This window comes from Danio rerio, chromosome 22 (genome assembly GCF_049306965.1).
Source record: "Danio rerio strain Tuebingen ecotype United States chromosome 22, GRCz12tu, whole genome shotgun sequence".
Lineage (NCBI taxonomy): Eukaryota > Metazoa > Chordata > Actinopteri > Cypriniformes > Danionidae > Danio > Danio rerio.
In genome coordinates this window covers 17952761-17960000 of record NC_133197.1, presented here as the reverse complement: position 1 = coordinate 17960000, position 7240 = coordinate 17952761, and the positions used below count along the sequence as shown (strand labels likewise).

General features: G+C 37.3%; 1 long non-coding RNA gene across 1 annotated transcript in view; it reads right to left on the bottom strand.

Moving 5' to 3' along the window:
• The window catches only part of LOC110438274 (uncharacterized), a 49068-nt gene that overhangs the window by 38293 nt on the left and 3535 nt on the right, over positions 1 to 7240 (bottom strand). Inside the window, exon 2 of the long non-coding RNA XR_011008212.2 lies at positions 6806 to 6864. This is a non-coding gene — a long non-coding RNA (uncharacterized lncRNA). The remainder of the gene's footprint in view (positions 1 to 6805; positions 6865 to 7240) is intronic.

Sequence of the window (7240 nt, the reverse complement as noted above, 5' to 3'; positions counted from 1 at the left end):
TCATAAATACACTTCACTATTGAAGCACTGTTTTGCATGGCAATGTCACAGAGGCCTTACTCAGCTTGGCTAGCTTTTCTATTCTTGAGAAAATCAGACATTTTCTGCACCCGCTTTGGACGTCGCCAGCACACAGTAGCCACTTTAAGCAATCCTCTGTGAGAAACTGTCGTTTTTTTAGCTTTTAAACGGTAACAAACATCAATCAGTTTCCTACAGAGAAATATAGGCTTTAATTTATGTTAGCATATGCTAGCGCTACTAACAAAACCCTCCCTTTAGCGCAGCCCCCTCAAGCGCATTCATTTAAAGAGATTTATTTCCTATCAAGGCGTATAATGCAGGGGGTATAATTCAAATGAACTTACAAAGCGCACTATCGAGCCCTGTATATGAATTTCAATCTGTAAAGATTTTTTTTTGTAGACCAGGGGCTTTCAAACAAATGAAAACTACCATGAGTTATATGTCTACAATTTGGTTTGGTTCACAGCATTCCATGCAACGCTTAGCAAGCCTGAGAAAACTACTGCATAAATCTCTAAATAAAGAGTCGCTTAGAAACTTTCAGCCAGAATTCATGACAAAAAAAAGGACTCAAAGTTTATGATCCAGAGTTGTTCTGGTGATGAACACGAGATTGTAAAGCAAGCTTAACCAGTACTATCAGATCACACTAGGGCTGGTTGATAATTATTTTCCATATTGACTGATAATTATATATATTTCGATATAAGTTGTTGCTTCCAGATTTAAATGAGCACCCGATCAATCACTGAAGCCACAAAAAAATTGAGTCCATTAAATGGCATAAATTTTGGCCGATAATTTTTTTGGTAGCCGAAAAAATTCGATACATCTCTAATATCAGCACACTTTTATATTCCAATGGTTGCACATTTCTACTGTGTGATTGGCTCTTAGATTAATATAAATTTAAAAAGTCCAGAGCTTATCAATATTATTGATAAAAATTCTATTGCGTATCAATATAATATCATTTATCGGCCGAGATCGCACTAGATCGCACCCTCATCTGGATATTAAACTTGATTGATATGCTTTATAAGATAAATGTGTGATGTTTGCCTATGCTAACGTTAACCCTGCCACAATATTAAAGCTGGCTTGATCATTTTCCCAGTACTTGCTAAACGTTCAGGGGAGGCATTGCTAAGTGGTTGCAAAGGTGTTCTAGGCTTTAGAAAAGTCCATCCAACCATAGTGGATACTAGGATGCCATCTTCACTCAAAAATGGCCTGATAGGCCTTTAATGCTGATTGTGATCTATTTGATGCATCTATCTATTTATTTCAAAACCAAAAATGTTATGGACACTAAGCTTTTAAGAGCTATTGTTTCAGCGCCAACAGATAGGGCCTCACTGGTTCTACCCCCGACTGAGTCAGTTGGCATTTCTGGCATGTTCTCCCCATGTTCGTGTGGGTGTCCTCCGGGTGCTCTGATTTCCCCCACAGTCCAAAGACATGTGCTGTAGGTGAATTGGGTATGCTTAATTGTCCGTAGTGTAAGTGTGTATGTTCTGGTCCTCCAGGTTGGAGATTGAGCATTGGGTTAACAACCCACCTAAAAAAGTAGATTTTACGAAATACCAATTTGGTGCAGCTAAATATCAACTTCAATATAAATGGCCCTGGGAGTAAGTAAGTAAGTAATTACCAACGGACGTTTAGGTTGAAGTATTACCAATAATAATTGGTCTGGATTTCATCTAAAGCAGCACAATCCTGGTCCCAGAGATCCATTTACCTGTAAAGTTCAGTTCCAGTCCTACTCAAATGCACTTGTCTATATTCATTAAACAATTCTGAAGATCTTAACTAGTCAGTTCATGTGTGTTTAAGCCAAACTAACCTTTGTCATAAGGTAGATCCCAAAGAACAAGACTGTACATCCCTGATCTGAAGCAAAAGCCAAATTTCCTGCTTTTTTCCAACCCGAGTTTACCCATAAACATTTGATTACAATGCTTCTGTTCGTGTGCGGCATACATGTTCTAACTGAATATCAATAATTCCTGATACATTTTCAAAGCATTCCACTAACAGCGCAATCTTCCATGGCATTTACAAATGGTAATGGTGCAAGTCAACAGACAGAACATCTCGAGGAATCTATAGATTTTCGTGTGTGCGTGTCACGGAAAATTTGTTTATATATGCTGCCTCTTCTCTCTCCTACGTGCATCATTTCGAAAAGTCTGCCTTCCATTGAACTATCGAACCTTGGGTGTGTTATATTGAGTTCCTCTACAAAAGGGGGGCTCGTCCGGGTTGGCGAAGAGGAAGGAACAGCCCTGGATGAGGGTGAAAGGAGGTTAGCTTGTACGGAGTGAGGGGCTCATAGCCACAGGGTGCTAAGTCTCCTCTGATCCTCTGTCTCTGATTCCTCAATTCAATTCTTCCTCTGGGTGATCGTGATCTAGAACTAGGCCAATGTCACAGACTGTTTTTCTGGCTTACAAGCCTGGGAAAAAGAGACTCATTTTGCACTCACTAGGCCTGTTCACACCAAAAATGATAACTATAAAGATCGCACATTTCAGCAATCTATAATTATATTTATGTCTTTAAAGGTGCCATAGAATGCACTGATACATTATGTTTAAATTATTCTCTGATATCTACATGGTATGGTATGTGACCTATGTTAAGTGCAAAAAATTTCCCAAATTTTTCTAAATTTGTTTGGGGTTCTAAATATTTTTAGAATTTGTATTTTCTGAATTTTGCGTTTCGTTGACAAGCTGTGATTAAATGTCTGGTTGGATTACCTAAGAGCGATATAATGGCAGTCTCATGTTCAAAATAAGAGTCCCACATACACAGAAAATATAACATGTATTAAACCTAAAATTACATATAATTGTTGTATAGACGTTGTAATCTCGGGTGATACGGTGGCGCAGTAGGTAGTGCTGTCACCTCACACCAAGAATGTCTCTGGTTCGAGCCTTGGCTGGGTTAGTTAGCATTTCTGTGTGGAGTTTGCATGTTCTCCCCATGTTCACATGGGTTTCCTCTGGGTGTTCCGGTTTCCCTCACAAGTCCAAAGACATGCGGTACAGCTGAATTGGGTAAGGTAAAAATAAATAAATAAATAAATAAATTGTCCATAGTGTATGTGTGTGAATGAGAGCGTGTGAGTGTTTCCCAATGATGGCTGCAGCTGGAATGGCATCCTCTGCATAAAACATATGCTGGATAAGTTGGCGGTTCATTCCGTTGTGGCGACCCCAGAATAATAAAGGGACTAAGCCGAAAAGAAAATGAATGAATGAATGAATGTTGTAATCTTATTAGCAAAGGTTGTGGCCAATCAAATTCCTCTGGATGTGTGCATAATTCATGCTTTTTACCAGGATTTTACACTCATGGGATTTTAATGAGAGTGAGGAAGCAATGATGAACAATGGTCAATTTCATGTACTGAACTCTTATTTTTCAGTTATGCTTAGTTATATGCAGATTTTCATTTTAAGGCACCTTTAAAAGTGCACTATGATTCTGTTTATTATCACCACTAGCAGTTTGTTGATTGGTTCTTCAAATGCACTTCAAAGAGTATAATCTGATTGATTTTATTTTACTTTATTGTTTATCATCTGTGAAGAAAAATCATTCTGTAAGTGATTCTAACAATACTGCTACATTGTTTGGTTGTTATAGTTGTAGGCCTTTTCTTTTAATTCAACCGTCCACCCCTTTTTACCATAAGCATGTTAACATGCAGGAAAAAAAGGTACAGAAACTTTTACAGGGCTAATTTTTATCATGTACACTGTAAAAAATCTGTTATTTAATTTTTTTTTATGGCAGCTGGGGTTTACCATAAATTAACGGCCATTAAATAACAGACATTTACCGTAAAATAACCACAGTTATTTAATGGAAATTTCAGTACTTTTATGTCCGTTATTTTACGGTAATTTTTTGTAATTTAACGTCTGTTATTTTATAGGAAATGTCTGTAATTTAACGGCTATTATTTTTCGGTAAATGTCTGTACTTTAACAATCGTTATTTTACTGTAATTGTCTGTATTTTAATGGCCGTTGTTTATCAGTAAATATTTGTACTTTAACAACCATTATTTCACGGTAAATGTCTGTAATTTAATGGCCATTATTTTACAGTAAATGTCTGTACTTTAACATTTGTAATTTTACAGTGATTGTCAGTAATTTGACGGCCTTATTTTACTTTTTTTTCGGCACCCCAGCTGCTTTATTTTACAATGTAGATACTAATATCTACATTGCACATTTTTCAAAAGGTACTGCCCTAGTGGCAGCTTTATACAGTTTTTGTCTTTATAGGAGATATCAATATAAAACTCTGGCATACAGCATAACATGACGTCAGTTGCTACTTCCCAGCATACACCACACCTACTATAAGGGTACTGACAGGTGAAATGTGAGTAGGATAAGGGTTTATCACCCCAAAATATATAACAAGGCTCAGTGTAAAAAATGTTTTAAGGTTAGCAACATGGTTTCTTGTATTCTCAGAGAAACTGCGCAAATCCTGGACATTTAGGGCTACAATAGTGTGATAGTGTCATTGTAGTGCTTTAAAGGTGGGGCAACACAGGGGCTCAGTGGTTAACACTGTCTGTGTTTCAGAGTACTGGGTTGCAGCTGGAAGGGCATCCGCTGTGTAAAACATATGGTGATAAATTGACGGTTCATTCCACTGTGGTGAACTCCAATGAATAAAGAGACTTAGCCAAAGAATAATGAATGAATGAATGAATGAATGAATGAATGAATTCTTTAAGGATACAAATTAAGCTCAACATTAGAGCTACTATACTATAGGTTTTGGGTTAGATAAGAAACTGTGTACAATTCTGCTACTGGAGGCCCACTCTTCTGCATAGGCTAGCTTCTTAACAACAATTTAATAGACCCGGGCCAGCTAATTAATGACTTACAAGACATACTATAAATTTACAGACATGTATGTTAAGCAAGGTAGAGCTGAATTTGCAGGACTGAGCTTGGTACTACTCTAATCACAAGCTATTACAAATAATGGTACATTGTTTGCACATTTTATTCAGAGAATTCGTGAAATCCTGTTCAGGGCCTTAAAACCTTAAAACATCCCGTTGAGATGCAATAGATACTACAAAATAGTTATCTCTTTCTCAAGGGCAGAGATCTCAAGGAAGTACTCGAAAAGTACAAAGACTCTGGTCTATATATTACATTTTTTTCCGTTGTATGACACAACGGGAAATTAAATGAACTCTAGTACTTATATGGACTGCGTTCTGACTGACTTACGCCACACTGCCTGCACAAGAGTGCCATAAAACGAGGCTACTTTCTTGTGTGGCGCACTGAATACACTGCGTGGGAGAGAGTGGGTGAGTTTGAGAATTCTGTGTTAAGGCAAGAGGAGAGAGAGAAAGAGAAAAAAAGTGCTCATTTCTTTTTCAATCTGTGTTTCACAATGCATGTGTGCCTGGAGAATTGCAGCTAAAGTTCACATGGGGGAGGGAAGGTACCTGCCCCCCATCTCGCAAAACCCACTAGAGTTGGGGAGAGGAGGGGGGGGGGCTAGAAAAAAAGACAGAATGAAAAAAGTGCCATTGAACTCTGACTTGAGATTGTGAAGGGAGAGAAAGAGAGAGGGTGTGAGTCTGAAGAGGGTTAGAGAGAGGGCTTTAGGTGGAGGAGAGGGGGGTGGTGGAGGAGAGAAAGAAGGGAATTAGGAAGGTGAAGGACTGAACCACCCTCATAGCCTTTCCACATGAGCACACCTTATATACACACACACACACACACACACACACACACACCGCCAGGACTCCTGCAATATTTTAAAGGGATAAGGCTCTGAACAAAAGAATTAAAATATAGATCACACAAACGGCCTCCCCATCTCTTGTCCGGCAACAGTGTGGAAACAAATTGGATCAGAGAGTGAGTGAATGAGTAAAACGCTGTACTGTCAGGGTCGTAAAGATGCTCATCGCACTTGGTGTGGTTCAAAACGGCGATAAAATCAACTGTGATCAAAGTAACATAAATATTTAATTAGAGCCTAATTTCAACCATACATATTTTTACTTTATCGACTATTTGTAGTAGTAGTTGATCAAATAAAAAATATGTCATTTAAAAATAAAAACAGACATGTTAAAATGAATCCAAAATAAACATTGGAGACAATACAAAATACAAGTGCAGCCCAGACTCTGCCTGCTTTTTCCTGGGTAACACATAAACACAAATTTCAGCTTTGAAATAAACATGTAAGCCAATGCCTTGCAGGATACAGCTCTGACTGGAGTCATGTGACATAAGTCTGCTTTACTCCTTACCACCAATGAGCAAGGGCAAACGCTGTTGCCATAGTAATCCCTCCTATGTTTGCCATCCAGCATTTTTTGGGGAAAAAAGAAACCCGTTTTGATGTCACGCGAATGCCAGTTCAACCACAATATCTCAACAAAAATGTAACCTTGATATTAACACTTCAATATTTTGACTACAAAAAACAGACCTAACTTGAAATTTGAACATTAACCACAACAATATTTTATTCTTGTTAAAATATATGGTTATTATAGACATAATTTATTATTATTATTTACATATGCATGGTAATATTTGCCCATAAATGATGTAAACAAACATACTTCTATAGAAGTTAAATATGCAGCAATGGTGAGAGAACCTGTTACATGGTTTGCAGTTAAAAATGCAACCTCATGCACAATGAAAGTCAAGGTCCTATTGAGAGCAAATCACAATGCCAAATTACTCACCTAATCTGTGGTCATTTGGGTTGTGTTTTATCACTGATTTCTCCCACAGTCTCATTTTCCTGTAAAAACAGAATAACACATCTTAGTGAGCATATACACTGAAATCTGAGTATTTTAGCATAACTTTGGCTGTTTTAGGATAATTCAACATGATGCTGTTGTTTTTTTTTTTTATTTAAATTTGTGACTTAATTTTGCTAATCTTACATCTTTGTGGTGCTCTGTGAATGACCATCAGATACAATTAAGCGAAGCTATAAATAGCTGCTTTTCAATTTTAAAATGCAGCCTGAATTCAGATTAGACATCACATTATTTGTTATGCATGATGGTTCAGAACATAATGACAGTCAAATTATGCAGGACTCAAAAAGAATAAAACATGTTCAAAAATAGATATAGAAAAGCTTATTATACAATAGCACCCCAGATAAA